This window comes from Scyliorhinus canicula, chromosome 16 (genome assembly GCF_902713615.1).
Source record: "Scyliorhinus canicula chromosome 16, sScyCan1.1, whole genome shotgun sequence".
NCBI classification, from domain to species: Eukaryota; Metazoa; Chordata; class Chondrichthyes; order Carcharhiniformes; family Scyliorhinidae; genus Scyliorhinus; species Scyliorhinus canicula.
The window spans coordinates 130,459,256-130,481,433 of NC_052161.1; the positions used below are offsets into that span (position 1 = coordinate 130,459,256).

The 22,178-nt window shown below is 47.0% G+C and overlaps 1 protein-coding gene across 1 annotated transcript in view; it reads right to left on the reverse strand.

Moving 5' to 3' along the window:
* prdm16 (PR domain containing 16) overlaps nt 1–22,178 on the reverse strand; it is a 1,033,598-nt gene that overhangs the window by 770,675 nt on the left and 240,745 nt on the right. The gene's annotated exons all lie outside the window — the stretch shown is intronic.

Sequence of the window (22,178 nt, forward strand, 5' to 3'; positions counted from 1 at the left end):
ATGCTTTTGTACGAGGAAGGTCATGTCTCACGGATTTAATTTAATTTTTTGAGGCGGTGACAAAAATAATTGACGAGGGAAGGGCTGTGGATGTTGTCCACATGGACTTTAGTAAAGCATCTGATAAGGTCGCTCATGGCAGGCTGGTGCAAACAATTAGATCACATGTGATCGGGGTGAACTAGCTGAATGGCTTCAGAACTGGCTTGGACATAGAAGACAGAGGGTAGCAGTGGAAGTGTGTTTTTCCAAATGGAGGTCTGTAACTAGTGGTGTTTCATAGGGATCAGTACTGGGACCTCTGCTCTTTGTAACATATATATAAATGACTTGGAAGAAAATGTAGCTGGTCTAATTAGCAAGTTTATGGATAATACTAAGATTGCAGGAGTTGTGGATAATGATGAAGATTGTCAGATAGACTGCAAAATTGGGCAGAGAAATGGCAGATGAAATGCGAGGTGATGCATTTTGGTAGATCCAATTGAGGTGGGAGCTATAAAATAAATGGCAGAACCATCAGGAGCAGAGAGACACAGAGAGATCTAGGGTTGCAGGTCCACAGATCCTTAAAAATGGCAGCACAAGTGGAGATAACATAGAACATACAGTGTAGAAGGAGGCCATTTGGCCAATCGAGTCTGCACCGACTCACTTAAGCCCTCACTTCCACCTTATCCCCATAACTGAATAACCCCTCCTCACCTTTTTGGACACCAAGGGCAATTTAGCATGGCCATTCCACCTAACCTGCACGTCTTTGGACTGTGGAAACCCACGCAGACACGGGGAGAACGTGCAGACTCCACACAGACAGTGACCCAGCGGGGAATCGAACCTGGGACCCATGAGCTGTGAAGCCATGGTGGTAAAGAAAGCATATGGCATGCTTGCCTTTATAGGACGGGGTATCGAGTATAAAAGCTCAAACATTATGTTACAGTTATATAGAACGCTGGTTAGGCCACATTATGGAGGGTATTAGCTGTGAGGAGAAATTGAATAAACTGGGATTGTTCTCCCTGGAGAGACAGAGGCTGAGGGGCAACCTGATAGAAGTTTATAAAATTATTAGGGATATAGATAGGGTGAACAGTTGGAGGCATTTTCCCAGGGCGGAAATGACAATTAGAAGGGGGCACAAGTTCAAGATGAGGAGGAAGTTCTTCACACACAGGGAAGTCTAAAAGGAGTGAGTGAAATGTGTCCCAATTTAAAGAGAAGCACACAAACCTAGATCTCTTCTTTAGAAAGTATTTGCAATGGAAATTACAATATATTACAAGTGACAAACTTAGAATATGGCATCAAGGTTCCGTGAAACATTGAGGGCGGGATTCACTGCAATCGGCGAATTGGCCCGACGCCGGAACCAGAGAACAGTGCGAACCACTCCAGCTCCGTGCCAACCGGAGGTAGCGGAATTCTTTGCACTTCTGGGGGCTAGGCCGGTGCCAGAGGGGTTGGCGCCCCGCTAGCTGGCGCCGAAGGGACTGCGCGAGTTAGTGCATGCGCAGAACCACCGGCATGGTTGAGCACATGAGCAGACTGGTCGGCATATTCTAGCGCATGTGCAGGGGGGGGTGTCATCTCCGCGCTGGCCATGGCGGAGCCCTACAGGGGCAGGCGTGGAAGGAAGAAATGCCCCCACGGCACAGGCCCGCCCGCAGATCGGTGGGCCCCGATCCCGGGCCAGCCCACCGTGGGAGCCCCCACCGGGGTCGGGTCCCCAACGCTCCCCTGCCCCCCGAGGACCGAACCAGCTGACTCACATGCCAGGTCCCACCATGTGGCGGGACTGGCCAGAAACCGATGGCTGCTCGGCCCACCGGGGTCTGGAAAATTGCCGGGGGGGGGGCTACCAACGGCCCCTGACCGGCGTGACGTGATTCCCTTCCCTGCCCAAAAACCGACGCCGGAGAATACGGCAGCCGGCGTCGGAGCAGCAGGGTGGGATTCATGCTGCCCCCCTGGGGATTCTCCGACCCGGCGGGGGGGTCGGAGAATCCTGCCCTGAATCTCTCCCGATTCTGGCATGCACTGGAATGCAATGTCAAGTGAGGTAGTTGAGGCAGATACGTTAGCGACCTTTGAGACTTATCTTGATAGGCACATGAACAGACTGGGTATTGACTGCGTATAGAAGGATACAGGTGGTTGGTGCAGGCTTGGAGGGCCGAAGGGCATGTTCCTGTGCTGTATTGTTCTTTGTTTCTAAGTGTGAGCTAAACCAGTGAGAAACTCCCCAGGGCCCCAGAAAACGACTAAAGCGTGATTGAATAGTGGTGGAGAACTTGCCGGCAAAGCCGGCGGGAAACTCCCTGAAAAACCCGCCACAAATGAACTGAGAAATTTTTCCGGAGAATCGTGTCTATAAGGGATGGATTTGCACTACTGCCAACAGTACAAAATGGGCTTGATTTCACACGTGATCCTCTTCCCAATGAAGTTCACCCAATAGTAGTTTTTTAAAGTCTCATTTCCTAGTCTCAGGAAACCTTTTACTTGGTTTGAAACTATAATATTGACAATACGTCCGAAGTCAATGAAAAATAAACTTTAAGAATAAAATGTATTTGACTCTCCTTGAAATAGTCATGAAATGAATTGGCATAACTAATACGATTCTCAAACAAGCAGCTTGGACATGGAGCGTCCGGCTCCATTTTCTCTTCCCTCAAAGGACATTATAACGTGTCCTCCTATCAGTCAGTGATTCATATGAAGTATCAGAGGGCACGTTGCCAAGCTCTGCCACAGAACATTGGCAACCAGATTCCAGAATAGTCTTGCTAATCAAACTAATCCAACTCAATGGTGTATAAGTGCTACTTATATTCATATTCCAATATTTTTCGTAAGCCTTTTCACGATGAAGAGGATTGGTACTGTATTAAGTGTGTTCGGCACATAGTGTGCTCAGACAGTCCAGTGTGGATTCTTCAAAAAGTTGACAGAGCCGAATGCCAATGGTTTTTTGAACATGTTAAAAAAGGAGTTGCATTTCCCCATAGCCAGTCCTTATTCAGAGATGGGAAGTACAATTAACTCACAGGTACACGGTCAAGGATTTGCACTTAAAGTGGCTAGGGATTCACATTTTCACATAGGACCACTGACTTCCAATCTCTGCTGCTCCCTATTAAGAGTCTGGGAAGAAGTTGGGCCCAATTAACTTAAGTCCCTTGCTCCAGGAGAATAATCATCCAGTAGCATTTAGGTTAAAAGAATGTTCAAATTAGAAAGCACTGGATTGAAAAATATAACACTGTAGTAATCCACGGGAGGCAGGAGTTCCGTCACCACATCAATATTTATTTACAATAACGATATTACAGGAGCAGCTACAAACAGTGGTGCTAGCAGTCCAGTCAACTTAAGACTGGCTCACAAAGCCTACACAGGTGATTATATGGGCCCCCTCAATGAGCTATCATTGGGGGAGCTCATACTCCAATTGGCCAACCAATAAAGCCAATTGGAGTTCATTACACCCCTCCCCCTGCCCCCCCAAGGTCCGAGGAATTCCTGCCAGCTGGCATTCCTCTGAGCTTCTTCCTGCTCCTCCTGTCTGGGTCTGTCACCTCTGTGTCGTCCGCCGGGTCGTTCTCCGAAGTGGGCGGGGTGTACCTTATAGGTGCTCGTCTTTTCCTTGATGACCTACTTGGAAGTTGTTCGTCCTCCTCCTCGGGGAGAGGTGTCGCGGCGGCCTTGTCGAGTGTGTCCATCTCCGACTCTGATGACTGGATGACGGGGTCTGGAGAAATTGCTCGGGGCTGGGGTGTGGGTATCCTTTCCGTCTGGGCTATCCCAGCTTGAGGCGGTCCTGCTTCGCCTGCCTCCAGGTGTGGTTCCGCTGCCCTTATTTGGTCTAGGTGTTTCTTCAGCACCTTACCTCCTATCAAAACCTCATAGGATATGGGCCCTGTTTGGGACTCTACCGTGCCTTTGACCCACGTTGGTCCATTCCCATAATTCTTGACCCAAACCGGTGCCCCCACCTGGAAATGTCTCTGCTGCCGACTATTATCATGCCACCTGCGTTGGGCATCCTGTTGTTTCTCCACTTTCCCCGTTAAATTTGGGAAAAGGAGACTCAGCCTCGTTCGCAGTTGCCTTCCCATTAAGAGTTCAGCTGGCGGTATGCCCGTTGTGGAATGCAGTGTGGTCCTGTAATCAAACAGCCAGCGGGAGAGCTTTGTGTCTATTGACGCTGCCGGCTGCTTCTTGAGTCCCGCTTTAAGTGTCTGGACCGCTCTCTCTGCCAGGCCGTTGGTCACTGGATGGTAAGGGGCCGTTTTGATGTGACGGACTCCGTTTTCCTTCAGGAATTTTCCAAATTCCCCACTTGTGAATGCCGTTCCGTTGTCCAACACCAATACCTCCGGAAGTCCATGTGTTGCAAACGAGGCCCTGAGCTTTTCAATTGTCGATGCTGTGCTTGCCGTGTTTACCTGGTGGACGTCCAACCATTTGGAGTGGGCGTCCACTATCACCAAAAACATTGAGCCCATGAAAGGGCCGGTGTGGTCAATATGCAGGCGGGTCCACGGTCTGCCTGGCCATTCCCACGGGTGCAATGGCGCCGCTGGTGGAACTCTTTGCCCCTGTTGGCACTCCTGGCACCGACGTACCAAGGCTGCTATGTCTGTGTCCAAACCTGGCCACCAAACGTAGCTTCAAGCTAGCATCTTCATTTTAGATACCCCTGGGTGTCCGTGATGGTGACAGTTAAGATTGCCTGATGGCCCTGAGCTGGGACGATTACTCAGGCTCCCCATAATAGGATACCATCTTCTACGGTTATTTGGTCCCTTCTGCTCCAGTATGGGTGCATCTGGAGCTCCACTGGTCTTTCCAGTTCCCCTGTTAGCAGTAAATGCTTCATCTTGGCTAAAACTGGGTCTTTTTGCGTCCACAACCGAATATGTTGTGTGTCTACTGGTAGGGTGTCCAAAGAATTTAGAGTCATTACTGTCTCCTCTACTTTTGGTATTTGCGGCGGAGTGTCCGGGAGGGGAAGTCTGCTCAAAGCATCTGCATGTGCTACTCGCGTTCCCGGTCTGTGCTCCCGAACGTATCTATATGCCGCCAGTAGCAACGCCCAGCGTTGGATTCTAGCTGATGCAATCGGGGATATTGACTTGTCTTCTTTTAATAACCCTAATAACGGCTTATGGTCCGTCACTATGGTGAATTTCCGCCCGTCCAGATACTGGTGACATTTTTTTACTGCGAATATCACCGCCAGTCCTTCCTTCTCGATTTGGGCGTACTTCCTCTCAGCCATCGCCAAGGTCCTCGAAGCATAGCCTATTGGCCGTTCTTCCCCATTCCTTCCTCTATGGGCTAAGACGGCTCCTACCCCGTAGGGGGATGCATCACAAGTGACCACCAACTCCTTCCTTGGGTCATAATGCTCTAGGACATTTACGGATGACAGCTGTTCCTTAATGTCCCTAAATGCTCGGTTTTGGCGGGTGGACCATTTCCATTCTTGCCCGTTTTTTAGTTATGGTGGAGGGATTCTAGGATGGACGCCCTATTTTCAATAAATTTTCCATAATAGGTTACCAACCCTAGAAATGATCGTAACTCCTGGACCGTGGTGGGAGCTGGGGCTTCTTTTATTGCCCTTACTCTATCTTCTAATGGATGTAAGCCTGACTCGTCTACTTTATATCCCATCCTCGTCGCCACTGTAGTAATCCACGGGAGGCAGGAGTTCCGTCACCACACCAATATTTATTTACAATAACGATATTACAGGAGCAGCTACAAACAGTGGTGCTAGCAATCCAGTCAACTTAAGACTGGCTCACAAAGCCTACACAGGTGATTATATGGGCCCCCTCAGTGAGCTATCATTGAGGGAGCTCATACTCCAATTGGCCAACTAATAAGGCCAATTGGAGTTGATTACAAACACCTAACCACGGGCCAGGCTTGCTCACTTGGACATGTGTCTCACCAGAATTTGATCGAAGCTTCTAATGGACTCCATCACTTGCTCAGTTAACAACCACAGGCACACGGGTTGGGGGAAGTGAAGTACATAAAATGTACTAATCAAGTAATAAATCTCTTAATCCCAGATTTAAGGATGTGAAAGAACCAACTCAATCATAATTCCCTCTTATTTGTCTAACCTACAGTTGACAATTTAGAATGCAATATTCATTTTGAAATCCCACATTTAAACTAAGACTCAATGAAAAGAGAAACTGAGAAACATTTACTGGCTAACTCCTTAAGATGCCAAAAGGAAGCTGTACTGAGATTAGAAAGGCTATTAACACATGTACAAATAAGCCTCAGCAGCTGGACTGATTCATCAACAAGCTAGCAGAAATGCAACATGCAGGCTTGATTTCAATTAGAAAAAACATGGGCTGCATTGATTTTTTTTTAATTTAAAGAATGGCAGAGTTATTTAAATGGTGATAGATTGGGAAATGTTCACGTACAAAGGGACCTGGGTGTTCTTGTACACCAGTCACTGAAAGCAAGCATACAGGTACAACAAGCAGTTAGGAAGGTAAATAGTATATTGGCTTTCATTGTAAGAGGACTGGAGTACTGGAACAAGGTTGTTATACGAGGAGAGAGTGGGTCAACTTTTATTTATTTATTTGTTAATTTTTACAGATTGTGGGCTTTGCAAGCTAGGCTAACATTTGTTGTCCATCCCTAATTTCCCTTGAGAAGGTGGCGGCGAGATACCTTCTTGAACCGTTGCAGTCCATGTGGTGTAGGTATTAGGGAAGGAGTTCATGAATTTTGACCCAGCGTAGTGAAGAAACGGGGATATATTTCCAAATCAGGATGGTGAATGACTTGCAGGGGAACGTCCAGGTGGTGGTATTAAAATATATCTGCTGCCTGTGTCCTTCTAGATGGTAGTGGTCATGGGTTTGGAAGGTGCCATGGTGGGTTCCTGCAGTGCATCTTGTAGATGGAACACACGGCTGCTACTGTCATCGGTGGTGGAGGAAGTGAATGTTTATGGAAAGAGTGCCAATCAAGAGGCTGCTTTGTCCTGGATGGTGTTGAGCTTCTGGTGTTGGAGCTGCACTCATCCAGGAAAGTGGAGAGTATTCCTTCGCACTCCTGACTTGTGCCTTGTAGGTGGTGGACAGGCTTCGGACTGAGATGACTGACTTCCATCAACCACAACCATTGTCCTTTGTTCTAGGTATGACTCCAGCCAGTGTCGCATTTTCCCCCTGATTCCCATTGACTCCAGTTTGCTGGGGCTCCTTGATGACATACTCGATCAAATGCTGCCTTCATATCCTGGACAGTCACTCTCACCTCACCTCTGGAGTTCAGCTTTTTTGTCCATGTTTGAATCAAGGCTGAAATGAGATCAGGAGCTGAGTGAACCTGGCGGAACCCAAACTGAGCATCAGTGAGCAGGTTATTGCTAAGTGCCGCTTGATAGCACTGTTAATGACCCCTTCACTGATGATTGAGTGTAGACTGATTGGGCAGTAATTGGCTGGGTTGGATTTACCCTGCTTTTTGTGTTCAGGATATAGCTGGGCAATTTTCCACATTGCTGGGTCGATGTCAGTGTTGTGGCTGTACTGGAAGAGCTTGGCTAGGGGCGTGGCAAATTCTGGAACACTATTGCCGGAATATTGTCAGGGACCATAGCCTTTGCAATATCCAGTGACTTCAGACGTTTCTTGATATCACGTGGCGTGAATTGATATGGTTGGACACTGGCATCTGTGAAGGAGACCGAGATGATTCATCCACTTGGCACTTCTGGCTGGCTCAAAGGGCCGACTGGCCAACTCCTGCTCCTATTTTCTATGTTTCCATGCTCCTCCAGTTTGTGTTGGGCTGCACGAGAGCATTGTAACAGGCCAAGAACGGATATGTGGGCAAGATGCTGAGTAATGTGCATCTTGTCTGACTCAATCATTCCCCATCATGATGACATACCTCATATTTGGGCCTTGGAATAACACATGGACCTGAGAAACTAAGACGGGCTTTCTCTGCTAGCCAACTGCAGTCAGCTTTCCTCTCCTGTTCTCACATTTCCTTTGCTCTCTTTCTCCCTAACATAGATGATTTTTGTGAAAGATTTACTTGTCTGAAAAGGAAGAAAAGAGTGTGCTGGCTTCACCTGGGGTCACTAATCCCTTTGCCCGACACCCTGAATATCAGTTTCTTCCTTCCTGGCTTTTGCTGTTCAGGTCTTTTTTCTGTTAAACAAAAAACAACTTCAGAAACACACTGACATTGCTGCACGCAGAGTCCCCTTGCTGGAATTTTATTAAATCCTTTCCATTTAGTTCCTACTAAGATAAGATCTTAATCACAGCCAAATTATATGCATTGACATTTATCAACCCTAGTCATCTTTCTTCTAACTCCTTGCCTGACCACTGCTTTTATTTTCTTCAATAGAAGTTAATTTGAAGTACATGATTTATCTTGCTGTGCTAACAGCATTGAGCGAGCACCTTTTGTAAAAGCTGGTCAGGGAGTGAATTATCATCAGGTTGTCGAATGATTGCATTCTGTTGGGAGCAAGAATAGGCAGTCGGCGTGTTGCCCTGACATGGCACTGGGACCATTCACGACACACAGAAAAAAGATTAGGCCCCTGACAGTGGGCTGACAGGCGGCCGTTATATCTCTAGACAATAGTGGAATACCTGAAGGGATCAAAGCTGCCTGGAAAGTCACAGGCTGCCTCTGCTCTCAGGCTGGAGCGGTTTAACCCTGCAAATGCCAGTCAGTCCATTTGTCTGTTAGTGGGTGGGGAGGGAATAAAATCATTAAGTGTTACGCCCGCCCACTGGGCCCCTGAAAGGCTTCTGTCACAGTGACTGACGTGCCATTCTGTTTGAAGTTTGCATTTATCATGTCACCTGCAAAAATTTGAACCATGCTGTCAAAAATCATTTCTTGCATTTAGAATGCAAATCCTATGAACCTGAAGTTCGAGTTAATCTTCCCTCAGATGATTGGGAAGAACTGCATTTTTTTTTAAATTTAAAAAAGGAGGAAATTGCAAACAACAAAACATCACTTAGTGTGCATGTTTGAAATAATTCAGAAGAAGGAATGGGAATTTTGGTTCACAATTATCTCGGAGTCAATTTGGATTTGATAGTAGGTCATTTGCTTGCTCGTCATCTTCAATGCCGCAAAGATTCTCTCTCCAGATGACTTAATTCTTTGTTAAAAATTCAGTCCAATTATTTCTTTGTGCAAGGACAAATAGTCCTATGGGGTTATTTTCTTCTCCATCCTGTTTGCTGTCTCTTACTTAATTTGTGTTGAGAACATGAGCAGACGTTGCTAGTCTAAGGTTTCCCCAACCAGTTGACAAGAGTTATCCAAGGTTCCTCCACTTGGGAAGCTTTATTTCCTCTCGCCTCTTAACATTCGGCATTCTTGCTAGCAGTAAAAAAAGCTCCATTCTGTATATAATACAGAAATTGCCAGTTAGAACTATTGAAAGGCAGTACCACAGCATGAGGTTGAGATGATTAACCAACCAAGGCTCACCCTCAATTTCCATTTACGGCTGCCTAGTAAAAAATACCCCTGTACATAATCCTATACTTACTTAATATGTGCCGGAGTCTCTGAAAGAGACAATGCCTATTTAAATCCCAGTTTGACATTTGTGCATTTAAAAAGGAGCTCTATCTTGGCTGGAGGGTGAGGGTGGGAGGGGGGTGAGAAGAGTTGTGCATAATTTTAATAAAAGCAAAATACTGCAGATGCTGGAAATCTGACAAGAGGCTTGTTATAACTACCTGGAGTATGCCTCTTTGACACTGGAGCATGTCCAGGGGAATCGCAGTCCAAGGCTAGATTATGCTTAATTTCAACAACTTTTCATTCAGGAGCAGTGTTGTTTGGTCTCCATCCATAATACCACTGGCAAGTTAAATTTGGGATCATGCTGCCAATCTGAATGGTATCAACTGGTGTTGGGAAAAGGACTTTAGAATGCTTGTTTTATTAACTTAGATAGCCTTTGAATCAGGCAGTTGTGGGACTTCAGCATATAAATTTGGTTGATGGTTCAGTGTAGTCTTGAGGGGGTGCTGCATTATCGGTGGTGGCCTCTTTCACACAAGGTGTTAAACGAAGGCTCCATTTACCTCTTGAGGTGGATATGAAGGATCACGTAGTTCAATTCAAAGAACATGAAGCTCTGCCAAGAGTCTCAACCAATATTGCTCACTCAGGAAACACCACCAAGTAAAGACAATCCAGTCATTAATTCATTGCTGTGAGACCTCACTGTGCAAAGTGGAAAATTGCCCAGGTACAAATAGTGCTAATTACCACCCATCAGTCTCTCTCAATCATCAGCAAGTGATCACAATATGACCAAATGGCACTTACCTTTTCAAGCTCAGTTCAGGGTCGGCCAGGAACACAGCTCCAGACCTTGGGTGAGATTCTCCATTGCGAGTTCAGCTCGCTGCTGCTGCCAGCGAGGGTGGAGAATTTGGCACCGAGCCGAATCTCCATTCGTTGTAGCAGGATCAGAGAATATTGCCGGTGTGAAGGAACGCAGAAGCAAAAATCCATGGGCTGGATTCTCCGGCTTCCGACTTGTAAATAGGATTTCCCATTGGAGCCACCCTACACAGTCGGGAAATGCCGGCGGAGGTCACAATGGCCAGAAATGCCGGCCCTTATTACAGACTTAGTCTCCGTTACGATTGCACCTTAAATAGCCATCAAGTCCTGGAGTGGGATTTGAACCCTGAGCTTCTGGTTCAGAGGTAGTGATGCTACTTGCTGTGTCACAAGACTTCCTCTCATCAATAACCTTCTCTCCATCATAAGGTCAGAATGTGATGTTCACTGATGATTGTTCAGTTCCATTAGTACCCTCAGATACTAAAGCAATCCATGCTCACAGAAAACAATACATGAACAACATTCAGGCTTGGGTTGATCAGTGGAAAAGGACATTTACACCACACAAATGCAGGCAATGACTATCTACAAGGAAAAATAACCTAACCATCCCTTCCCTGGATGTTCCATGGCATTACCATTGCTGAAGCTCAACTGAATCTGCCACATAAATACTGTGGTTACCAGAGTAGGTCAGAAGCTGGGTATCCTGCAGCAAGTAATTAACCTTCTGATTCTCCAAAGCCTATCCACCATCTAAAAAGCACAAGTCTGGTTTGTGATGGAACACTCCCCACTTGCTTATATGAGTGCAACTTCGACATCACTGTGATACTCCTTACAAGGCCCATGGGGATACATGGATAGATTTCCCTGTGGGACTCAGAATACGAGCTCCCCCTTGAGTGGGTGGAGGTCCGCTCACCCGGGGCTCTTTTTGAGCATCTTTAAATGCCAGCCTGGACCGAGACCAGCATTTTAGTTAGTCCCCGACTAGTACCCCGATTAGGTTGCATGCCACAGTAGCAGCCTTAACCTTTAAATTAAGGCTGGGCGAGAACCAGATTAACATATTTAAGTGAGCCATTGGGCTGAATTAAATACGTCTGCTCTCGATTCTCCCAAGGCCCAGGAACTAATGCCTGCGCCGAGGAGGTCTCACCATGGCGCTGTTTAGCATTAGTTCACACAAACATGGATCAGGTGTAATGGCACATGGGAAGGTCACCCAGGCCATCAGAGGCACCCAGGTGGTCAGGCTCTGGCGAGGGTGGTACACTGGCACACCCGCTGGCAACTGGTCACCTTGGCACTGCCATCTGGGCTTGCATGCCAAGGTGCCCAAGTGTCAGGTTGCCCATGCCAGGGATCAGGCCCAGAGGTTCCCTGCTCTTAGGAGGTGGGGTGAGGAGGGTTTGAGGATCTCCTAAGAGGTAAACTGGGGCAGTGGGGCGGGGGGGGTCTAGAGGCCGTGTTGGGGGCAATGAGGGGAGTCAAAAGATCAGGACGGTGTTTAAAAATGACGCCTGATCTCAACCTGCAAGTGCAGCCTTGCCCGGACGTTTTCTACCAAAGCCCAAAAAAAATTACAGCCTCAGATAGCGGGGCCAAGTGGGGTCGAGCGGGGGCCTGCAGCACCGAGAAAGACCTTGCTGTACGCGCCTAAAACAGGACTCCATTTTCTGCATGTTAAATCGCACCCATAGATCAATATGGCCAGAAGAATCCCCGGAATAACGATAACAAAATTCCTAAAATTTCGAAAACTAGCAGAACATTGAGGGTACGGACCATCCCTCCTTCCCAGAGATGCTCAGAGAACGATTAGTATGGAGAATAAATGAAGTAGCAAACCAGAGGAAACTATTGGCAGAGCCTAAAACTGGCTTTATTTCTTGAAAGCATTGAAAAAAGGGTCCAGGAATTCCATGGTTCTGTCGATTATGACATATAGAGTGTTGCACAACCCCAACACGAGAGAGCTACGTCCCCTAGGGATTGCGCTCATGTGATCTACTGTCTCCAAGTCAAGAATCAGGGGCTAGATTCTCCGCCCTGCCGCCCCATATTTCTGTTTCACCCCACTGGCGGGGTGCTCCGTTACGCCGGCTTGTCAATGGGGTTTCCTATTGTGGGACGGCCCCACGCCATCGGGAAACCCCCGGGCTGCCGGCAACAACGGAGCATCCGGCCAGCGGAGAATCCAGCCCCTGAAGGCTGAACAGCCACAAGCCACCAGAGACAGATGGGAAACATCTTTGGAAGGAAGCAATTTGATTTATTTCACCATCAACTCACCCAAAGCTGCTAACTTATCCTTGGGTACATTATCATAGTTACTGTCAGTCTTTCCATGTTCATTATTCAGAAATGAGAATGGGCAGTGAATTTAATCAGGCTATTTGACAATGGAAGCATCATAGCCAAGTTCACTGCTATTCTCTTGACATCTATACATGCACTACTGAGAGAGTGAACAGAAGAAGCTTTTAGTAACCCCCCACCTCTCACTCTCCAATGATAGGGAGGGCAATTGCCCACTGCCACGAACCAAGATCAGCTAAAGTAACACAGACAAGTTCAAGTCTGTGTTCTTCTAATCGGTCTGCCTGAGCGCCACACTTATCCACTGAGAGTCACTGAACGGCTTCAGATTTATGTGGCAGAAGTCAATTATAGTATCATGGCAAATTAGGTTTAGGAAAAAAATGAATTTGTAGAATGCCTTTAAATCTTTAAAAACACTGAAGCGCTTCACAGCTAATATGTTTACCTCTGCAGTGTAGCTTGTTCTATTCCAGAAAGCCAGTTGCTGAAGGATAGTACTTGAACCAATCTTTACTTTCTTTTACATTTATTTAAAAAGTGGTAATTTACAAGCATACCTAGGTCAATCGCAGCACAGTTTCAATAAGTGTCTCTTTATACGTTCTCAAGTGAAACAAGAATTAATACTTTCCACCTGCATATAATTAAACACAGTTAATATACAATGAACCTTGTTGTGTCGGTAAATATGGCAACCAATGTTTTTATTATCATTCATGGAATGGAGGCACTCATTGGAGGGACCAATGTTTATTTCCCTTCCCCAACTGTCCTTGAGAAGAACAGTCTTCTTGAATTGCATGTGGCGTCGGTATGTATAGTTGGTGGGAAAATAAATCAAATTGCTTACTTCCAAAGACATCATGCAATTCATCCATTGGGATAGTGTCTCTTGTTGAAAATAGCAGAATGAAGATCTTAATTGAGAAGGCCATTACCCAATCTATGTTGCTTAAATGGAAGAAACAAAGCTATGGGCATCTCCGTGAAACATCCCACCTGCACTAGGGAATTATACTAAGAAGCTTACCCCACAATGCCCAATCCAATCAAATACAGAGGGAGAGAAACCAGGATAGAAACCCAGAAATTGAAGAGAACAATACGCCTATATTTAAATGCTTCTTCATGATTTCCCTCTCAATATGTGGAGTTTTCTGAATTCATTACAAATGCAAAATCATCTAACCAGTGAAGCTAATGTAATGAAGCTGGTAAAGCATCTAATTAGCATGCTGTTTCTTGGTCAAGTTAAGAATGTAATTAGCCTGAGTGGGCGCGTCTCCAAAAGGAATGTGTCCCGTAGGTTGCCATAGGAATGATTGCTCAATCTATTCATCCCCTTTGCCTTAATCAGTATCATAAGGAAAGGATTGAAGGATGCATATAGGTTGCATCGGACTGGATTACTAGTTAACATTTTTTGATACTTATGTTAACTCTATATGCTCTGAAATCACTTTCTGTAGTGGAAAAGTTTTTCTCTGTCCGCAGGCTCTTTGAACTTGTATAGGAGGGAACCTTTGACTGCAGTTAGTATTCTTTTTATTCATTTATGGGATGTGGGCGTCACCGGCTCATTATTTATTGTCTCTCCCTAATTGCTCTTAAGGGGATGGTGGTGTGCTGCCTTCTTGAACTGCTGCAGTTCATGTGGTGAGGTACACCCGCAGAGCTGTTAGAGAGGGTGTTCCAGGATTTTGACTAAGTAACCGAGAAGGAACGGCAATATATTTCCAAGTCAGGATGGTGAGTGTCTTGGAGAAACTTCTAGGTGGTGGTGTTGCCATGTGTCTGCTGCACCTGTCCTCCCAGGTGGTAGTGGTCTTGGTTTGGAAGGGGCCTTGGTGAGTTGCTGCAGTGCATCTTGTAGATGGTACATACTGCTGCCATTATGTGTTGGTGGAGGAGGGAGTGAATATTTGTAGATGGGATGCCAATCAAGTTGGCTACTTTCTCCTGCTTCCTGAGTGTTGTTGGAGCTGCACTCATCCAAACAAGTGGCTATCACACTGTTGACTTGTGCATTGTAGGTGGTGGGTGGGCTTTGGGGAGTCAGGAGATGAGTTATCCTGGATTCCCAGCCTCTGACCTGCTTTTGTAGCCACGGTATTTATATGGCTAGTCTAGTTCAGTTTCTGGTCAATGGTAACCCAGAGGCTGTTGATAGTGGGGGAATTCAGTGATGGTAATGTCACTGAATATCAAGAGGCAATAGTTAGATTCTTTCTTGTTGAAGGTGGTCATTGCCTTGCACTTGTGTGGGCGAATGGTACTTGTCAGCCGCAGTGTTGGGGAGTATTCTTTATCAAATGGAAGAACAATATAAAGTGATGTGTTATGAATGCAGTCATATTAGTTCAGAGCCATATTACAGGTGAGCCTGCTTTGTTATTATGGCATTTGATGGTCCAAGTGTCAGAGGTATCAGTGGTAAAGGAGTGGAAGAATTCTGACTTCAGTCTGGATGAGGTGGGGGACATGGCAGATAGAGGGTCTGGCATCTTATCTGAAAAATAAGTTTGATTGCCTGACATCTCGTTTATGTGGCATCTTCTGATAGAATGACCTGAAGCTCTCCACATAAGAAATTGATTTTTTTATGTGTTGTGCACATAAATGTAGCAGCCAGAAATGGATCACCATTTGTGGTGTTTTTGATGGTATTGGTAAAGAGAGGAATATTGCCAAGTATAGTGGGAAACCTCCCTCTCTTTTTTCCATTACTCTTATGGGATCATTTGTTTAGGCTGATTTGACCTTGGTTTAATATCTCATTTGGAGGATGATGCAGAATCTCCTCCGTACCCAAATGGCCTTTCCCAAAGGTGTACTAGCGGCAGGGACCTTGCTTGCTGATGCCATTAATCGGATATGGCAGTAAAATTTCCCCGAAAGTTCTGCTTGGATTAGGAATTCAAATTTACAGCTTTCTGGTTGATGGGTGAGAGTGCAGCCAATTGAGCGAAGCAATGAGTGAACTGTAGAGAACACCAGAATTAGGTACGACAATAAGCCAACCCTGCTGCACCATTCGATAAGATAACAAAGAACAAAGAAAATTACAGCACAGGAACAGGCCCTTCGGCCCTCCCAGCCTGCGCCAATCCAGATCCTTTATCTAAACCTGTCTCCTATTTTCCAAGGTCTACTTCCCTCTGTTCCCGCCCATTCATATACCTGTCTAGATGCTTCTTAAATGATGCTATCATGCCCGCCTCTATCACCTCCGCTGGTAAAGCATTCCAGGCACCCACCACCCTCTGCGTAAAAAACTTTCCACGCACATCTCCCTTAAACTTTCCCCCTCTCACCTTGAAATCGTGACCCCTTGTAACTGACACCCCCACTCTTGGGAAAAGCTTGTTGCTATCCACCCTGCCCATACCTCTCATAATTTTGTAGACCTCAATCAGGTCCACCCTCAACCTCCGTCTTTCCGACGAAAACAATCCTAATCTACTCAACCTTTCTTCATAGCTAGCACCCTCCATACCAGGCAACATCCTGGTGAACCTCCTCTGCACCCTCTCCAAGGCATCCACATCCTTCTGGTAATGTGGCGACCAGAACTGCACACAGTATTCCAAATGTGGCCGATCCAAAGTCCTATACAACTGTAAACATGACCTGCCAACTCTTGTACTCAATACCCCGTCCGATGAAGGCAAGCATGCTGTATGCCTTCTTGACCACTCTATCAACCTGTGTTGCCACCTTCAGGGTAATTAGATAACGGGTGATCTAATTGTGGTCTCAACTCCACTTTCCTCGCTGCATCGCAGCACGCACCCCCCCCCCCCCCCCCCCCCCCCTTATACCAATGCTAACTAATAGCAGGGAGTAGAAGGATAATGCATGCCACTCATCGGAGAATTTGAGACCAAATTGCAATTTTTGTTTTACAAAACAGAGCAGGAAGGAGAATGACCGTAATACTCACTCTGGAGTATGCTAACCATTCAAGTACTGACTCTTACTTACATAAAAAATCATTACAATTATTGATGGAAATTCAGCAAATTAATCTTTATAAGAGTCATCAATACAAACTGGTCGTTTGTAGCAACAATGGGAAAGACGAAAACATGATTTTATTTCTTCAACCCTTGGAAGATTCTCTACTGAAATTCTTGTACACTTCTCCCCACATTGCTCAGGTTCTGTGGGCTGCATTTATAATGAATTTACTTCTCTGAAGGGTCCCAAAATCCTTGCCTCAGTGAAGCATGTTTTACATGAGCTCATTACTGATACTCGAGTATTTGATGATCTCTCTGATCAAAGTAGAACTGTAATATACTCCTAAACAAGGCTGTTTCACCCATCCTTGCACCTCAGGTTATTCAAGAATGCACATTCTAGATGTTTACAGCATAAAAGTAATCTATTCAGCCCGTCATGTCTCCGTTGGGTCTTTTTGAAAATCCAAAACTGATCTCACTGTTCCAATCTCTCCCCATTGGTTTTCTTCGGCTTTGTGTGTTTTTGTTTTATAAATTTAGAGTACCCAATTAATTTTTTCCAATTAAGGGGCAATTTAGCGTGGCCAATACACCTAGCCTGCACATCTTAGGGTTGTGGGGGTGAAACCCATGCAAACACGGGGAGAATGTGCAAATGCCACACAGTGACCCAGACCCGGTATCAAACCTGGGACCTCGGCGCCGTGTTTTTACAATTTTCCCTTAAAAGATGCAATGGTGGGCAGCACGGTGGCAGTGGGTTAACACTGCGGCCTCACGGCGCCAAGGTCCCAGGTTCGATCCCGGCTCTGGGTCACTGTCCATGTGGAGTTTGCACATTCTCCCCATGTTTGCGTGGGTTTCACTCCCACAACCCAAAAATGTGCAAGCTAGGTGGATTGGACACGTGAAATTGCCCCTTAAATGGAAAAAATGAATTGGGTACTCCAAATTTATTTTAAAAAGTCACAATGGTCGCTGTCTCAATATCCCTTGTGCCAAAGCATTTGCTCCAACAACTCTCTGTGGAAAGAAAAGAAAATTTCATGCTCCAGCAATCCTCTGTGGAAAGAGATTACTCCTTACCCCAAAATAAAATTCTTCATCATTGTAGAGCATTTTTACTAGTATTGAGCAACAGAAATGTGTGACCAAAAGAAAATAATAAAACAGAAATCCGATTACTTCATCAATCTATATACAATAGTTGTCAGTCCCTTAGAACAAAGATGATGTCTGCCAGGCTTCTTGATATGTGTGTCTTCACGTGACTCAACAGACCAATCCTTGAGCCACAGGTCTTTGAGCAGAAAGGACGAGACTGGCCCTGAGGAATGGGTATTCTCTATGTTTGTGCTTTCATTGCTTCTCTGCAGCTGAATTTATACAGTTAGCTTTGGACTACATTGTGGCTTGCTGCATGAAATGCCGCCACATGACACAGTTAGCCATTCTTCCCACGCACCAAATTCAGTTTGTCCCCTTTTCAATGAGGCTTTTGGGTTTCCTTAATACATTTTCTTTATCCTGCTTGAAATTGAGTGCCACCCTTGTGAAAATGAGATTCTGCTTTCGAAGCCGGTTATTTGGCAAACGGATGCAGTGTCCAGATCAGCAGAGCTGGTTTTGCATGGTTGCATTTCTGGAGGAATTGGCTGTGTTGTGGATTCAGGAGTTTGTTTCAGGGTCTTCCTACTTAACTTTGAGTATCCTGCAGAGACACAGCTGGTGGAAATTCTCCAACATTTGGAGGCACTGTTGGTAGGTGATCCAAAAAGGGTGGTGACAACAATAAGATTGTAGTCTAAAGCATTTGTCCTTCTGTGTCTGTGTGGGTTTCCTCCGGGTGCTCCAGTTTCCTCCCACAAGTCCCGAAAGACGTGCTGTTAGGTGAATTGGACATTCTGAATTCTCCCTCTGTGTACCCGAACAGGCACCGGAGTCGGACCCCTTTTCACAGTAACTTCATTGCAGTGTTAATGTAAGCCTACTTGTGACAATAAAGATTGTTATTATTATTATTCATGGCGATCTCTGTTTTCGAAGACTCAGTTGCGCAGTTGCTGCAAGGCTGCAGAGGCACAGCAGATTCTCTACTGGAATGGAAATGCTACAATTTCTCGCTGGAGAGACGGTTAATTCCCGGGAGGGCGTTATATTCAACTTCAATCTCGGTAATGAGATGGAAATGTATGCAAATTGGGTTTATTTTTTTTTAAAATAATTTTTATTGAAAAATGTTGAATTTAAACATCAAACCATATGGGCAGCACGGTGGCGCAGTGGGTTAGCACTGTGGCCTCACGACGCCGAGGTCCCAGGTTCGATCCCGGCTCTGGGTTACTGTCCGTGTGGAGTTTGTACATTCTCCCCGTGTTTGCGTGGGTTTCGTCCCCACAACCCAAAAATGTGCCAGCTAGGTGGATTGGCCACGCTAAATTGTCCCTTAATTGGAAAAAATGAATTGGGTACTCTAAATTTATTTAAAAAAAACATCAAACCATACTAAAATACCGACGATAACAGTAATAACAACAATCATAAACCTTCGCCTCTCCTCAATGAACAACCCAACATATTAACAACAACTTAAGTTAACCGGTTGCTGCTGCTATTGACCAAGATACCTACCTTTGAGCCAGGAAGTCCAGAAAAGGCTGCCACCGTTTATAGAACCCTTGTACTGATCCTCTAAGGGCAAATTTAACCCTTTCCAACTTATTAAATCCCGCCATGTCATTGACCCAGGTCTCCACACTTGGGGGCCTCGCATCCTTCCACTGCAGCAAGATCCTCCGCCGGGCTACTAGGGACGCAAAGGCCAGAACACCGGCCTCTTTCGCCTCCTGCACTCCCGGCTCCACCGCAACTCCAAAAATCGCGAGTCCCCACCCTGGTTTGACCCTGGATCCAACCACCCTCGACACCGTCCCCGCCACCCCCTTCCAGAATTCTTCCAGTGCTGGGCATGCCCAGAACATATGGGCATGATTCGCTGGACTCCCCGAACACCTGGTGCACCTGTCCTCACCCCCAAAGAACCTACTCATCCTAGTCCCGGACATGTGGGGCCGGTGCAGCACCTTAAATTGGATGAGGCTAAGCCTCGCACATGAAGAGGAAGAGTTGACTCTCTCCAAAGCATCCGCCCAAGTCCCGTCCTCTATCTGCTCCCCAAGCTCCCCCTCCCATTTAGCCTTCAGCTCCTTCACTGACGACTCCTCCACCTCCTGCATTACCTTATAGATGTCAGCCACCTTCCCCTCTCCGACGCACACCCCCGAAAGCACTCTGTCCATCGTCCCCCACGAGGGCAGCAAAGGGAATCCTTCTACATGTCGCCTAGCAAACGCCTTTACCTGTAAGTATCTGAACATGTTCCCTTGGGGAAGCCCAAATTTATCTTCCAGTTCCCACAGGCCCGCAAACCTCCCGCCAATAAACAGGTCCCTCAATTTGCTGATGCCCGCCCTTTGCCACCCCCTAAATCCCCCATCCTTGTTCCCCGGGATGAACCGGTGATTGCCACCCAATGGAGCCTCCATCGAGCCCCCTGTTTCCCCCCTATGCCGTCTCCACTGTCCCCAGATTCTTAGGGTCGCTGCCACCACCGGGCTCGTGGTAAACCTCTTAGGGGAGAGCGGCAGCGGCGCCGTTACCATGGCACCCAGGCTCGTACCTCTATATGACGCCATCTCCATTCTTTTCCACGCCGCCCCTCCCCCCTCTATCACCCATTTACGCACCATTGACACATTGGCCGCCCAATAGTACCCCAAAAGGTTGGGCAGCGCCAGCCCGCCTCTATCCCTCCCTCGCTCCAGGAAAACCCTCTTCACTCTCGGAGTCCCATGTGCCCACACAAAGCTCAAGATACTGCTAGTCACTCTCCTAAAGAAGGCCCTGGGGATAAAGATGGACAGGCACTGAAAGATGAACAAGAACCTCGGAAGCACCGTCATTTTGACGGACTGCACCCTCCCCGCCAACGACAATGGCAACATGTCCCACCTCTTGAACTCCTCCTCCATTTGATCTACAAGTCTGGTGAAATTATGTTTGTGAAGAGTCCCCCAGTCCCTGGCCACCTGCACCCCCAGGTACCTAAAACTCTCCCCTGCCCGCCTAAGCGGAAGCCTACCAATTCCTTCCTCCTGGTCTCCAGGGCGCACCACAAACACCTCACTCTTGCCTAAATTTAGTTTATAACCTGAAAAGGTCCCAAACTCAGCTAGCAGCTCCATCACCCCCGGTACCCCTCCCACCGTGTCCGCCACATACAGTAACAGGTCATCGGCATACAACGACACCTTATGTTCCTCCCCACCTCGCACTAAATCTCTCCACCTCTCTGAATCCCTCAACGCCATCGCCAGCGGCTCGATTGCCAATGCAAACAACAAGGTTACAGGGGGCAACCCTGCTTGGTCACTCGGTAAAGCCGGAAGTACTCCGACCTCCTCCCATTCGTGGCTACGCACTCCATCGGGGCCTCATATAGCAGCCTCACCCATCTAATAAACCCTTCACCAAATCTAAACCTCCCATAAGTACCCCCACTCCACTCTATCGAAGGCCTTCTCCGCATCCAGTACCACCACTATCTCTGCCTCCCCCTCAATCGCCGGCATCATGATGACATTCAACAATCTCCGCAGATTCGTGTTCAGCTGCCTTCCCTTCACAAAACCTGTCTGGTCCTCGTGTACAACCCCTGGCACGCAGTCCTCTATCCTGGTGGCCAGGATTTTTGCCAGCACCTTGGCATCTACGTTGAGGAGAGATATGGGCCTGTATGAACCACACTGCTGGGGGTCCTTGTCCCTCTTTAAGATTAACGAGATCAGCGCCCGCGACATCGTCGGGGGCAAAGTCCCCCCTTCCCACGCTTCATTAAGTGTCCGCACCAGTAAGGGGCCCACTAGGTCCACAAACTTTTTATAAAATTCCACCGGGAACCCATCCTGCCCCGGTGCCTTCCCTGACTGCAACTGCCCGATCCCCTTAACTAGCTCCTCCAGCTCAATCGGCGCACCCAACCCCTCCACCTGCTCCTCCTGCACCTTCAGGAAAGAAAGCCCGTCGAGGAAACTTTTCATTCCCCTCCTCTCCCCCGTTGGCTCCGACCGGTACAGTTCCCCGTAAAAGTCCTTGAAGACCTCATTCACCTCTACCCCCTTCCGCACCACATTCCCACTCTTGTCTCTCACTCCAGCAATTTCCTTTGCCGCATCCCGCTTGCGGAGCTGATGAGCCAGCATCCTACTCGCCTTTTCACCATGTTCGTACACTGCCCCTTGTGCCTTCCTCCACTGTGCCTCCCCCTTTCTAGTGGTCAGCAAATCAAATTTAGCCTGCAGGCTGCGCCTCTCCCCCAACAGTCCCTCCTCTGGTGCCTCTGCGTACCTCCTGTCTACCTCCAGGATCCTTCCCACCAGTCTATCCCTCTCACTCCTCTCGCTCCTCTCCCTGCGT